Source organism: Marmota flaviventris, chromosome 9 (assembly GCF_047511675.1).
Source record: "Marmota flaviventris isolate mMarFla1 chromosome 9, mMarFla1.hap1, whole genome shotgun sequence".
NCBI classification, from domain to species: Eukaryota; Metazoa; Chordata; class Mammalia; order Rodentia; family Sciuridae; genus Marmota; species Marmota flaviventris.
The window spans coordinates 56,854,930-56,870,710 of record NC_092506.1 but is presented as its reverse complement, the minus strand read 5'-3'; the positions used below and the strand labels follow the sequence as shown (position 1 = coordinate 56,870,710).

At 37.6% G+C, this 15,781-nt stretch overlaps 1 non-coding gene and 1 pseudogene across 1 annotated transcript; one reads left to right on the top strand and one right to left on the bottom strand.

Annotated features, from left to right (window-relative positions):
• Positions 1-3,949: 3,949 nt before the first annotated feature.
• On the bottom strand, positions 3,950-4,039 carry LOC114078923 (small nucleolar RNA SNORD116). Its single transcript, XR_003580415.2, has one exon. It is a non-coding gene; the product is annotated as a small nucleolar RNA SNORD116 (small nucleolar RNA).
• A 9,279-nt stretch (positions 4,040-13,318) lies between these two features.
• Positions 13,319-15,500, top strand: LOC114078918 (ATM interactor pseudogene; annotated as a pseudogene).
• Positions 15,501-15,781: the final 281 nt, after the last annotated feature.

Here is a 15,781-nt window from a genome sequence, read left to right as displayed (position 1 = left end):
TTGTTTGTTAGAGTCCAGCTCCAGCTGGACGAATGGATGGTGAGGAGTCTGCGAAAGGCAGCGGAGAAACAACACAGACACTAGAGTGAAGGTGCTGATTCTGATTCTTTACTTGTGAAGTTAATCATATATACTTTTCATTTTGGCAGGCTAACAGTATTTTGTGGTTACAAAACAAGAAACATTATTCAAGGAAACAAAATTTTACATAGCTACAATTAGATAAGAAGAATGTATCTTGGCTTATGCATAAGCAAGCATTTTTACTTTCAGTTCGCGTTTTGCTTTGAGCTGTTTCTGCTTAGTTAGCTTTTAATAATAGTTAGAAATGTCCCAGACTATTGGCCTATCCCTTGACTATTCTTTCTTGACTTACTGACTAGAACCAGCGCCACGAATATGGCAAGTGGTTAACTTGAAAAGAGAGGCTACTAATTTTAATCAATCAAGAGGAAGAGCATCAAACCATTGTGCACAAGAACGAGAACAAGTTGCCCAGTACCAAGCACTAATCTGTCTTCTTAACATTAGTTTTTCTTCTCTAGATTTTAATTTAATTTCTCAAAAATTTCCTTGACAAGGGAGAGAAACGAATTACAGTAGATGGGGTAGAGAGAGAAGATGGGAAGGGAGGGGAGGGGGGATAGTAGAGGATAGGAAAGGTAGCAGAATACAACAGTCACTAGTATGGCAATATGTAAAAATGTGGATGTGTAACCGATGTGATTCTGCAATCTGTATACAGGGTAAAAATGGGAGTTCATAACCCACTTGAATCAAATGTATGAAATGTGATATGTCAAGAGCTTTGTAATGTTTTGAACAAACAATAATAAAAAAATTTCCTTGACTGTTTTTTCTACAGGAGGTTTCTCATTAAACATTAACAATTTATGTTCCACAGCTGAATCATTGCATTTATAGCAAACAAATCTATTCATGTTTTTTCCTTCATGCTTAATGGTAATATGAGAAGTCGAAACTATACTTATTAACAGGAATACAAAAACAAACCAGCCCATTCCCAGAAACATGCTGCACTCCTCCAGAGGATGGACACCTTGTGCCATCCACCTCACTAGGGCCTTGCCTTTGCCTGAGTCAGGGGAGGGGCGCAACAGTTGTTGTTGTTTTTTAATATTTATTTTTTAGGTGTAGATGGACACAACACAATGCCTTTATTTTTATGTGGTGCTGAGGATCAAACCTGGGTCCCACCCGTGCTAGGGGAGCGCTCTACCGCTGAGCCACAACCCCAGCCATCTATCTGATATTTAATGTCAAGAGGTATTTGTATTTATGTAATTGGGGGTACTGACATTTGGGGTACATATTTGCCATGTTTATATCTTCTTGTTGGATTATTCTCTTTTAAGGCTCACTTCTGACTTCTTAACTCAGATTCTAAAATCAAAGAAGGCCAGAAATGAGATATTCCAAGCTCTAAAATAAAGCAATTGCATTTTTTTTTTTTTTTTTTGCTTGAAAGCTGCATCATCAGATATAAGAAAGTTACTTCAGCTTGTTTTTGGACTGCATTTGCATGGAACATTTTTTTTTTCATCTTTTTACCTTTAGCCTTCCAGTGTCTTTGTCTATGAGATGAATCTCTTGCAAATAGCTTATAGTTACATCTTGTTTTTTGATCCATTCTACTAATCTCTGTCTTTTAATTGGAAAGTTGAGACAATTCATATTCAAAGTTTGTGATTTCCTGTCATTTTGATTTTTTTGATATATTTAATATTTAATCATATCTGATTCTCATTTGGTTGATTATTCTTCTATTGATCTTTCTCTACTTAGGAGTTTTGGGATTTCTTTTGGTTTTGATTTCCTCCCTCTGCAGTTTATCTTTAAGTATTCTTTTTAGTCCTGGCAGGTTGTTCATGAATCTTTTTAGTTTGTCTTTGTAAAGAAAATATTTTATCCCCACTGAATTTGAAAGAGAGCTTTGCTGGATATAGAAATCTTGATTGGCAATTGTTTTCTTTTAGAGCTTAGAACATCTCTTATTCTTGGCCTTCTTTGGTTTTTGGGTTTGAGTTGAGAAGTCAGAAGTGAGCTTTGTTGGTTTGCATCTAAATGTGACGATGTTTCTCTTCTGCAGCTTTTAATATTATTTTCTTATTTTCTGCATTCATCATTTTGATTATGATATGTCTTGGTGAGCTTCTTTTCTGATTTGGTCTATTTGGGATCCTGTACCTTTCCTATATGTGGATGTCTTTCTCATTTCTGATATGGCAAAAGTTTTCTGTTACTATCACAATGAAAGTATTCCGAATACTTTTAGCCTGTATCTCTGTATTCTCCTCTATCCCAGTGATTCTCTGGTTTGGTCTCTTGATGTTATCCCAGAGTTCTTCTATATTCTGATAATGTTCTATCATTTTTCATCCTTTATTGCATACTGTGTACTCAAGTGAATTTTCAACAAATCAAAGTGGAAGGTGAAAAAATGCCTGAAATATTTTGAAAAATTTATCAGAGGTGAGGCAGAAGATAGCAGATGTAAACTGTAAAGAAGAAATAGAAAATTAATTGAAATAATTAAACAATAAAGAGAGAAAGAAGGAATAGAAAAATTTGTGTGTTAGTGGGGGAATAGAGTGAAGAAGGAGAGATAGGAGGGAAAAGAAGCTAATCATGAACAAATGAGCAAGTGTAGGATCCAAATAACTTGAATCCTTGTATAATTATACTCCACCTAAGTCAATTCAAGTCTAAATAATTATAAAATGCAGAAGAAAGTTATCAGTGTAAAGTAAAACTATATGATATATATGACATATTTTTTCAACCCATCTACACAAAAAGAACTCTCTCTCTCTCACACACACACACACACACACAAAATCATGCATATGGAAAAAAGTAAAAATAATACAATACAATGCAATGATATTTGAAGAAATTTGGAAAGTTAAAATTTTAAAAATGAATAAAAAATAAATAAAGGGAATACAGAGAAAACAAGAAATATGCAAAAATGAAAAAAAGAAGAAAAGACTCTTAAAAATATATATATTTTTAAGTTGTAGATGAACACAATACCTTTTATTTATTTATTTATTTATTTTTATGTGGTGTTGAGGCTTGAACTCAGTGCCTCACATGTGCTAGGCAAGCATTATGCCAATGAATTACAATCCCAGCCCCAGAAAGGAATATTTTTTTTAAAAAAATTTTCTATTTGTTCTTTTTAATTATATACAACAGTAGAATGCATTTTGAGATATCATTCATACATGGAGTATAACTTCCCATTTTTGTACTTGTATATCATATGGAATGAAACTGCTTATGCATACATATATGAACATAGGAATGTTATGTCCCATTTAATTCTTGTCTTTCCCATTCCTATCCCTTCTCTACTCCCCTCTGTCCAATTTGGTGAACCTCCACCCCACTTCCCCCATTGTGAGTCAGTATTTGTATATTAGAGAGAACATTTGGCCTTTGTTTTCTGGGGATTGACTTATTTCGCTTAGCATAATAGTCTCCAATTCCATCCATTTACTGACAAATGCTATAATTTCATTCTTCTTTATGGCTGAGTAGTATTCCATTGTGTATATGTATCACATTTTCTTTATTCATTCCCTAAGTTGGTTTCATAGCTTAGCTGTTGTGAATTGAGCTGCTATGAACATTGATGTGGCTATGTCACTGTACTATGCCAATTTTAAGTCCTTTGTATACAGACTGAGGAGTGGGATAACTGGGCTAAATGGTGGTTCCATTCCAAGTTTTCTGAGGAATCTCCTACTTCTTTCCAGAATGGTTGTGCCAATTTGCAGTCTAACCAGCAGGGTATGAGTGTACCTTTGTCCCCACATCCTCGTCAGTATTTATTGTTACTTGTATTCTTGATAATTGTCATTCTAACTGGAGTGAGATGAAATATCAGTGTAGTTTTAGTTTGCATTTCAGAAAAGACTCTTAATAACATATTTTTTTCTTTTTTTAATAGAGTTTTCACTCATTTTGTTCCATTTCCAAGGAATGTTTTTGTGGGAGTCATCATTGATCAACATAGTACTTCTTAATAATATGTTTCTGGCTCTCTGTGTCTTTAGAGTTCCTTTTATAGTCCAGTATTAAATTTCAGTGAATTCCCTTTGTTACTCACCTCTCTGAGGAGCAGTCTGTCACTGTAAATATGGTGTTCAGAAACTGCTGGGATTGTACCCTTCCTTGAATCTGCCATCTGCTGTCCTCTCACTAACTGTAATGTTTACTGCTTGGTTGTGCTATGGCAGTGTGATAGGCTGCCAAGAGACAAATAAGGACACTTGGAGGTGGGATATGAGATGTAAGTTTCATTGAGAAATGCTTATGTGGAAGATCTAGTGGCAACAGCTAGATATATATTTCATCAGACAGTGGGCCAACAATTTGTACTTCTGCTCCATGTTGTACCTCCAGTACCTTGCCAGAAAGCCCAATAGCAATGCACTAGACAGGTGTGTCTCTGGTATTTTTCCAGAAAGTCCAGGGAGACCACCTGGATGAGCACTTCCCTTTCTATGGTATTCTGATCCACCCCAGTTACAGCAGGAAGGGGGGTTTTATAAGTTAGGCTATAGAAGTAGTGACAATAATTTGCTTAGTTTCCTTTGTTCCTTGTATGACTAGTATCCCAAGGAGCAGCTGCCCTGGTGTACATGTAAGAAAGTAGCTTTCTGTAGATAAGACTAACCTGCTCTTATTTCCAGAATATATGAGAGAAAGCCAGAGTCCTTCCATGTGTATCCAGACATTGTGGCTCACACCCACTTTCATTGTGCACTTAACTTGGTTAGTTTGTTTTGGGAATGGAAAGGGCATTCAGGGATATGGTGTTTTGTTTTTAACTTTTCTTTAGGGGCAACACACTGATAAGTTTTGTAATATAGAACTAATAAAAGCTCATTATACTAGTAAACATGTGGGAAAATCATGCGTCTGTATTTTATTTAATGCTAAAAATGCTTTAGACATGCCTGATTTACTCAAACCAATAATATTCTTATTTTCCAAAGATTACTCAAGTCATGTGAATTTGAATAGCATTTGGGTTATGTATTAGTGAACTATTCGTCATAACGAAGCATTGGATACAGTTAACTTTACAAGAGGTTTATTTAAGTTTACTCTTGGTGGTTCAAGGACATGGTACTTCCATTAGCTCAGTTCTGGTGGGAGCTGTCACATCATGTCAGAGAGGAATAGTGGGAGTATATATGAGAGTGTGGTCACATCTTGAGTCAGGAAGTAGAGAGAGCTGAGTGGGGTCCAACTTGCTCCTTTCATAACCACGCTTTTTGCAAGTGCTACTTAAGAAGTCACATTAGAAAATGTCTCATGGATCCAGTGATTGAAGGACATGGTACTAGACCCCCTCCCCCCCCCCCCATTTCTTAAAGATTCTACCACTTCCTAATAACATCACTCTGGGAACCAAGCCTCTAATTACATGAACCTTTGTGGAGACACAATTAAACCATATCAAAACCATAGCAGGTTTAGTTCTTAATTTTCTGAAAGAATGTTTTATTTGTATAAGCACTGTTTTCCTTTAGTTCAATAAAATAGCACTCTTTCACAATTTATTTTTGACAATTTTGTAAGGAGGTAGGAAAATATCACACATACATATCATACATCTAGATATACAGAAGCATATAATCAGAAACAGATCTTATTACTTTCATTTAAAATTTTTAGTCATATGTCAGGTACAATAACACAAAACTCATTAATTTGTCAAAGTATGTCTGATCCAAATTGGGTTTTTTTGATCAAATGAATAGGATTTCCTTCCCAGATGGCTAAAGCTTTTGAATATTTGTTAAAAAAAAGTTTTTAAGATTTTAAAAAATAATTTTCCTCCTGTAAGTATTTTTTTTCAAAGATGCAACCTTTGTTTCATTTACTCTTTTAGATGCCTTTTTGTATCAAATAAAGAATGCATCTCATTGATTTTATGGCATTTTAGATCCTGTTTGTCTTTTGTTAAATTACTTTATTGTCATATGATAATTATGGTGGAATAAAGATCATTAAAATTTAACAAAAAAATAAATAAAACATAAAACTATTCTAAAATGGTGGTGCAGTTGTAATTATACACATACATTGTATCTGCACTAAAACTTTGTATAATAGCATTCTTTGGCTTTATCTTAAGTAATAAAGTTTGGCACTTTGATATGACAAGTACGTAGTTTAAATAATCAGGTAGAAAAATTTAAATTACAAAAATATTTGAGTGTTTAAACTATACAAGGAATTTTCTGAATGTTGTTGTGGTAAGATGTGAGGCAAAGATAATATGTTTATGGGTAAATAAGATCCCTAAACTGAAAACTGTCCATTGAAGGGCATACAGGCAAATGGGTTCATTTCAATGGTCTGTAGTTTGAGTTAGATAAGAAATTTTAAGAGGCAGTTGTTTTGCCACAGCAGGAAGAATATGCTTATCTTTTCTTTTAAATTATCAGCAATTCGTTGTATGTGAATGTTGTGCTCAAAGGTCAAGGTAGATTTTTCCTACACATGTGATGTTTTCCCCACCTTTGGCTGTTATTACAGAGTACCCCCAGATTCAATGTATCTTTTATCAGCTTATGTTCTAATAATGTAACAAAGTTGGCCATTTGTAATGTTTTTAAAAGTGTTCTGCTAAAAGAAGATGAAACACGTTTGAGAGAAATGTAGACATATTGTTTTTCCATGGACAGACCTCAGGAAATACAATTATGGAAAAGTCTGTCTTGTTTTTCAAACTGAGGATGATGCAAAATTCTTGAAGCCAATTCATTTGAAATACAGCCTCAATTCAGAAATTGGAGACAAGTATCTACATGCTTGTACTTTCTAAGGTCAAGGTGCAAGTCTTCCTTATATGTAAATGTTCTTTGCATATTTCTTTTGGTTAGTCTTGAAAAGTATTAACTTATGTCCACAAAATTTGCATGTTCCCATCCATTTAGTTATATGTGTATCTCTCTTTCCTGACATCTTTATTTTCTTCTTCTATTTCCATGAGCTTCTCATCCTTTGGTTCCAGAGACACACATGAACCAATAACTTCATCATATTTCACAACACAAAAATCATATATTATTGAAAAATGATTACCATTGTTAATTACTTTGAATACAGAAAAACGTGCATTTATTTAAACTGCTTTGACGATTTTCTTCCAAATTGATATATTTTTAATGATAATTCATACAGTGACAAAAATGAGTTCATTCCCTTCTATCTTTCAACTTGTAATTTCTTGTGACTTGCCCAGTACTGTCAATGAAAATGCCATCTGACCAGGATTCAAGACTTAAAATCATGTACTGTTTTTCTCCCTCACTTTTTGTTTTCTTCAGATTCCAGTAGAACTAAAATAAGCCATTCAAACTTGAATTTATCCCATGCATTTGCTATTATCTGTTGATATCATTTAGAAATACTCCCAAGTAGAAATATTCCCTTATGTTGACGGCTCTCTAGTCCTCATCTACATTGTGCCTTCTCACTTTATTACCTTTCTTTTAGAGACAGCCTTTCCAGCTAAATAAACTATTACAATGTCCAATTTAATTTTTGTTATAGTTTAACATTAAGATTCTCTCCGGCTCAATAGTTCTATTCTTATTTCCTATTTACAACACTCTTTAAACTGACTTTCCTGCTTCTAGACTTGAACTCCTCCAGACTAGTATTCACATGCATCCAGAAGCTTAAATTTATTCATAGCACTCTACCACTTAAGGTCTGGCTCAAATTCCCCACTTCTACAGGATATATTTCAGATTCTTCAGGACGGCCTTCAGAGCCCACCATGATCTGACTTTTACTTCCTTTCTAGTCCTCACTAAACTTGAGTACCTTTTCTTCCTGCCTCACTTTGCATCGTACACTCCAGACATGATCATTTACTTCTAGAGAGCCCAGACAGCTTCACTAATTTCCTTTTCTTTTCCTGCAATATTATTCTGTTTATCTTGCAAATATAAACTCAAATTCCAGTTTCTTTGAAATGTTTCCTAGTCTACCTTCCTACTTGAAGGCTGGACTTCTTTCAAAGGACCTGTAACACCTTAAAGCATTAGCAGGTGTATTAAAAGTTCATGTGGCAGAAATTACACACGAACTCCCTCAGTCTTCACATACTTTCTGACCTGTCTTGTTAAAGACATTGGAAACAAGAAACTGCGTTAGATGCTTTAGATGTGTAAAAGTCTCCACCAACTATACTATCTTATGAGAACTCAGAAGTCAAATGTTTTCTTTTTCCTTTCCTTTCCCTGTCCTTACCCTTCTTCCCTATCTTCCTCCTTTAAAAAAACTATTTTGCTAATAGCATGCAGGGTGTGGGATGTGAGTATTTAGATTCAATGACCAGCCTCAACATTCTACCTTAAGGAAGCCATCCTCCTGCGTAACTGGAGACAATGTAGCAGTGCATCAGTAGAGTGCTGCCCTCTGTCCTGCAGCTTCATGATGTGAGCCTGAATTCAATAGTCGGGTGATGGGCCACTAATTTTGGCTCTTCAATGCCTCCCAGAGTTTTTAGAGATGCCTATTTCCCTGTGGTACATATCTTGTGTCTGACATGCCTGAGATGGTTTAGGTTTCCTACCCTGAAGTCTGATTCAGTTTGCTTCATTTAAACTGTAACTGCTTTGAAAATAGGAATAAGGTTTTTTTAAAATTACAGGGTTGATAAACTATAGTTGTATGTATTTATGGGGTACAAAAGGTATTTTTGAACACAATGTGGAATGATTAAATCAAAATAATTAACATATCACATTTAACTTTTTTGTGATGAGAACATTTGAAACTAAACTCAGTGATGTTGAAATATAGAGTATTGCGTTATTTGTATTCATCATGTTGTGCAATTGATCCAAAAAAATCATATGTATTCGTCTAACAGGCTTTGTACACTTATTTATTATCTCTATCCACCCTCCTCCCAACATGTATAAACCATCATTTTTATTCTCTGGTTCTATGAGCACGATTGTTTTAGATTCCATATATAAATGATAACATATGGTATTTATCTTTCCGTTCTTGGTTTATTTCATTTATCATAATGGACTATAATTTCATTCAAGTCTTTGCAAATGATGTAACTTCTTTTTAAAAGTGCTATTCCATGAGGGATTCAAGATAAGAGATTAGAGGAAGGCTGCATTTCCAGTTGCTCTGTGGCTCAGGATATAAACAGTGGGAGTACTGCCTCTCACCGAGCATCTCAGCGAGGTAGGTGAAATTCAGTATCAGATGGTCAGAGTCTCTTAGAGACTTAAAAATTTAGGTGCATTGAACAATGAACAAGAAAAGGTACATTGGGGCCAAGTTGGTTGCACACAGTGGCAGCAGCACTGGTTCTATTCAGAGGGGTGTGATAACATAGAGAACTATAGCAGACAATTTGGCATGGTAAAAACTGTAGAACAGAAAAGCAACCTGAATTTATGTGATCCAGAGGCTGGACAGTGAACTAGTGTTTGAAAAGTACTCGTTTCTCAACTGGCAAGCAGAGAGCTGAGGCAAGGAGCCATCTTGAGGAGTCCACAATGCAGCTTGCTACTGTGGGAGCCTGGGTGATCACAGCAAATATTGCCATAGTGTCCCCCCACCTACTGGGTGGCCTAGGATGTACTTAGCAGAACATGAGCAAAACAGGCACAGAGACGATTGTATCCAGGGGCATTTAAGTTGGAGAAATGGAGGGGAGTACAACTTGCTTTCTGTTCGATTCTGGTGGTTCATATGACCTGATGAAGGGAATCTGAATGGGCAGCATGATCAGACTTAGGAACTAAACCTGGGAAGACTGTATTCATGGGCAGTAGAGTGTGTGGGACCTATGGAAGGTTGGCTTTCATGCCTCGTGAGTAGAATTCTCAGGAGACTCCTGAGATCCAGACTCCCAGCAGAGATCAGCATCTATCTGGCCCTTGGGGTGTGTTGATTTAATCTCTCCAGAACAGATATACCCAACAAAATTGCTAAGGTCTGATTAGAGCTAAGTACCATTGCTGGGACTCCCCACTTAAAACTCTACAGGAGCGCCACACTGGGAGTGCATCAATCTGGTATTTCCAGACAAAACTCCAATTGAGAGTAAGTACTTCCCATATTCTGTCCTTAATTGGTGAGAAAGGAAATTGAATGGTATTTTTACCAACTTCAGTTTTTGGCTACTCAAACTGATAGCTCAGTGAGCAACATACAAAAATGAGGGGATTAATAACCACTAGCCTTTTTTTTCTCTCTTTCCATCTCCCTCTCTCTTTCTTTATCTCAGTACATAGCCCAAGAAGAAACAAAAAGAAGGATAGTTGGGCATAGGTACTAATCATCCATCCTCACTAAGAGTTTTGACCACTTCAGTGGAGATTATTCTTTCATTTTTCATTAAGAATCTTTTTTATAGCCATCACTTGCTACATCTATTTTGCTTTCTCTCTGTTCATATTTTGAACATTCTAAACTTTCTTGTCACATTTTATTTTCTCTTAATAAACTGTATTTGCCATCATTTAGAAATATTTATTTATATAATTTCTTCCTGCACCATTCATGTTTTCATGATTTTGCTGTTATCATTATTCTGGGTGGTATAGTTGACAGCTGTTGTTTACTGTAATGCCAGATCTACTTCATAGATATTTATTGCTTTTCCTTTTGGCAATTTCTGACCCACTTTTCTTGTTTTTTTTTTTTTTTTTTTTTTTGGTGTGTGTGTATGTTAATTAGTGCTATAAATGTCATAGTAGGCATATGTTTTAATGCTGGATATTGTTTGCTCCTGTTGTTGCTATTGTTTGTTTAACCATTTTCTGTGAGGGACTGGGAATATCCTAGGACACTACAAATTTGCAGTGTAGAGTGTCAATGCTCACTTAAACCCAGCCAAGAGATAGCTAGCTCACCTTTATCCACACACAAACCATTCAAGCTTATGTTAGTTAGCTTGTAGTGGTTGTTACCAAAAGACCTGATAAAAACAATTTTAGAGGAGGAAAAGTTTATTTGACACTCATGGCTTCAGAGGTCTTAGTCCATAGATAGCTGGCTCCATTACTCAGGGCTCAAGGTAAGACAGAACATCATAGCAGAAGGATGTGATGGAGGAAAGCAGATCAGGGGGGAGAGAGAGAGAGAGAAGAGGGCGGGGGAGGGAGGAGAGAGACTTGGAAATATGTTGAAAAGTTCACAACACTTGATATCCCAAAACACTTTAGAAAGAGAATGTGGTGCCCTAAAAGGCCCACACATAAGAGGATCTGAACCGTAACAAAACTCAAACTTCAATGATATTTTAATACAAAGAATATAAGACACAAAACCCCACTAACAACCAGGCTCCAAGTAGAAATGGCTGGGGGATGCGTACCAATAGTCCCACTCATGGACATCTATTCCTACAGCAAAATTGGAGAAAATTAGCACAAAGGCTATGGAGAACACACCTGTAAGGGGTCTCAATCTAGATCTGTACAATACTCCTTTAGAATATACTGAGTTGTTAAGTGAAGAAGAGAATCAAGAGAGTGTACACCACATATCCTGCTGTTTACAACACAATTGCCAAATCCACAAGGAAGATGCTACTCTTTTGAGACCTACAGGAAAATTAGAATCCTCAAGCTTTGAAAAATATGCACTGTATCAAAATTCAATAATTTTTAGTCAGCTTTTTTGTTTGCTGTGACTAAAAGATCTGACCAGAACAATTTTAGGAGAGAAAAAGTTTATTTGAGGGCTCATGGTTTCAGAGGTCTCAATTCATAGACAACAGGTTCCATTCCATGGGGCTCGAGGGAAGGCAGAACATCATGGTGGAAGAGTGTGGCAGGGGGAAACAGCTCACATAGTGAACTGGAAGCAGACAGAGAGGTCTCCACTTGCCAGATACAAATATATACCCCAAAGCCATGCCCCCAATTCCCATCTCCTCTAGCCACACCTTACCACTGCAGTTACCACCCAGTTAATCCCTATCAGAGGATTAATTCATTGGATTAAGACTCTCACAACCCATTCATTTCTCCTCTGAACCTTCTTGCATTGTCTCACATGTTAGCTTTTAGGGGACTCCTCACATCCAAACCATACACTAATCATTATCAGAGAAGTAGCAGGAAAACTATCCTACAAAGCCCACTTGGAAATATGTTGAAAAGTTCCCAACACTTGATATCCCAAAATACTTTGGAAAGAGAGAGTGGCACCCTAAAAGGCCCACACATAAGAGGATGCATAAACCCCAACATAGTAATACAAGAAATATTAAAAGCTAGGTAACATGATGCCTCCTGAAGCTCATAATACACCAGTAACCAACAACAAAGATACTGAAATGGATGAAATACCAGATAAAGAATTCAAAAGCATGATTATAAAAATGATCAATAAATCCCAAGAGATTTAACATGTAAATCAATAAATGTAAAGGTCAAAGGCTGTTTATTCATCTCAATAGACACAGAGAAAGCCTTTGACCAAATTCAGCACCCATTCATGATAAAAACACTGAATAAACCAGGGACTTATCTCAATATCATAAAGGATATATATATATATATATATATATATATATATATATATATATATATATATATATATATATATATATATATATATATATATATATATATGCAAAGCCAACATCATAGTGAATGGGTAAAAATGGAAAGCATTTCTTTTAAACTTTGTTACAAGGCAATGATGCCCATTCTCACCACTTCTATTAAACATAGTGCTAAAAATTCTAGCCAAATTCTAGACAGGAGAAGGAAATACAAAGGTTAAAAATAGAAAAGGAAGAAATCAAATTATCACTGTTTGCAGATGATATGATCTTATGCTTAGAAGTCCCCCGCCCCCCCCCCCCCAAAAAAAATATCCATCAGAAGACTGCTTGAGCTAATAAATAAGTTTATCATAGTAGCAGGTGGCAAAATCAACACACAAAAAATCAATACATTTTTCTATATATCAACAATGAATATGCCAAAAAAGAAATTAGAAAAATTTATCCCAGTGCAGGAGCCATGGCGGCCTCGGAGGCTGCAGCGGCCGCTCCTCCCATCCCGGAGGCCGCGTGGGAAGCCGCCGCCGCCGCCGCCGCCGCCGCCGCCGCCGCCGCCGCCGCCGCCGCCGCCGCCGCCGCCGCCGCCGCCGCCGCCGCCCGCGGCCCTTGTGCAGCCACCCGGGCTCCAGCTGCTCCAGCCTCGAGCTGTAGCGGGCGTTGCAGACCAACATCCTGTGCACAGTGCACGGCTGCGGCAAGATCCTGCACAACAGCCGGGCGCTCAACATGCACCTGGTCAAGAGCCACCGCCTCCAGGATGGCGTAGTAAATCCAACAATAAGAAAAGATTTCAAAACCATACAAAATTCTACTGTTGTCCAATTGAAGGATGCCCAAGAGGTCCCGACAGACCATTTTCTCAGTTTTCTCTCGTAAAACAGCACTTTATGAAAATGCATGCCGAGGAGAAGCATAAATGCAGCAAGTGCAGCAATTCCTGTGGTAACAAGTGGGACTTGAAAAGGCACGCGGAGGACTGTGGCAAGACCTTCCAGTGCACATGTGGCTGTCCCTATGCCAGCAGAACGGCATTACAGTCTCACATCTACGGAACTGGTCATGAGATCCCTGCAGAACACAGGGAAAGATCCACCTAGTAAAAAAAGGAAAACGGAAAACTACCTACAAAAGCAGAAGTTATCTAATAAGACTATTGAACCATTGAGCACCCAACCCCCTCCTCGGCCAGATCCTCAAGAACTAGAAACTTCAGAAAGAAAATTAGTAACTTCTTTTGCAGATTCTTGCAGCTCTAATGCCAGAAAACAGAGTGTCACACACCTCCGAGATATCCTCAGAATTTGCTTCTACTAAAGCCCAGAGTGGCTCTGGTTAAACTTCCGGTCAAGCAGTTCTCTCCTGTGCCTGTATTTGTGCCTACCACCCGACTCTTCCACCCAGCCTGTGGTGTTAGGTGTGGATCCCGGCTCCACCGCAGGTGCTGTGCACTTAGTGCCCTTGTCAGTCAGAACCCTGATCCTTGGCCTAGAGTCAGAGGCTTGTTCTCTTAAGGAGAGCATACCTCTTTCAAAAATTATAAATCCTGTTGTTGAGCCAGTTAGTACTGGTGTTCATGTGAACTTGGGTAAAAATCTGTCTAATTCTTTAAAAGAACTAGGGAACACCGGTCAGAAGAACAGCATTTCTTCAATCAATGTACAGATGGATCTGTCTTATGCCTCACAAAACTTCCTACCTTCTGCACAGTGGATTGGCCCTGACTCCTCTGTGTCATCTTGTTCTCAGACTGATCTGTCATTTGATTCTCAAGTGTCCCTTCCCATTAGTGTTCACACCCAGACGCTTCTGCCCAGCTCTAAGGTTAACTTCATCTATAGCCACTCAGACTGATGCATTTATGGACACTTGTTATCAGCCAGGTGGGATCTCCAGAGAAACCCAAATCAGAGGGATGCAAAGTCCCACACATGGCCAAGTACAGATGGAGCAAGATGGAATGTGCGGAGACATTTTTGAGAGTGTCCATTCATCATACAGTGTTCCTGCAGACAATATTATAAGCAGCACCTTAGTAGCAGAGACAGTAACTCGTGGTTTGTTACCTCAGAATGACCCTAAGACTTTAAATCAAGATATTGAGAAATCTGCACCCATTTTGAGCTTCAGTGTACAGAATAGTATGCTTCCTTCACAGAACATGACAGATAATCAGACCCAAACCATAGACTTATTAAGTGGTTTAGAAAACATCTTGTCAAGTAATCTTCCCAATCAGACATTGGATAACCATAGTCTTTAGTCTGACACAAACCCTGGGCCTTACACCCAGCTGCCATCTGGCTCAACCCAGAATCCTGGAATAGATTTTGATATTGAAGAGTTTTTCTCAGCTTCAAATATCCAGACTCAAACTGAAGAGAGTGAACTTAGAACCATAAACACTGAGCCAGTCTTGGAATCACTGGACATAGAGACCCAAACTGACTTCTTACTTGCAGACACATCTGTCCAGCCCTACAGGTATAGGGGAAGTTCTCACTTCCTAGGCTTTGAGATGTTTGACACGCAAACGCAGACAGACTTAAACTTCTTTTTGGACAGTAGCCCTCATCTGCCTTTTGGTAGCATCCTGAAACACTCCAGCTTTTCCATGAGCACTGATTCATCAGACACAGAGACCCAAACTGAAGGAATCTCCGCTGCTAAAAACCTATCTGCCCTAGAGAGCAAAGTTCAGTTGAACAGTACAGAAACACAGACCATGAGTTCAGGTTTTGAAACCCTGGGGAGCTTGTTCTTTACCAGCAATGAAACTTGGATAGCAATGGATGACTTTCTTCTAGCCGATTTGGCCTAGAACACGATGGAATCTCAGTCCAGCTCTGTGGAAACTCAGACATGAGCAGAGTTGCACTCAGTCTCCAACTTCTAAAGGTGAAGTCCAGGTTGGATGGTGTTTATTATTTCCTTCTAGATTTAGATAATGGGAGCAGGGACAACAGTATTAGCTCTGTTGAATATAGCTGATGATGCAGTGGCTTAGATTCTTTGCAGTTCTTTGACTTTTGTACTTGTAAAAACACAAATTTGTGTATAAATGTGAGTGTATTATAAAGTGTAAGATGTTGATCTAAAAATGATTGTTCTTGTGTTGCATACATTTGCCCTTTTATAGCTAGTCTTTCCATCTTTAAAACTGTATCTTGTTTCTAT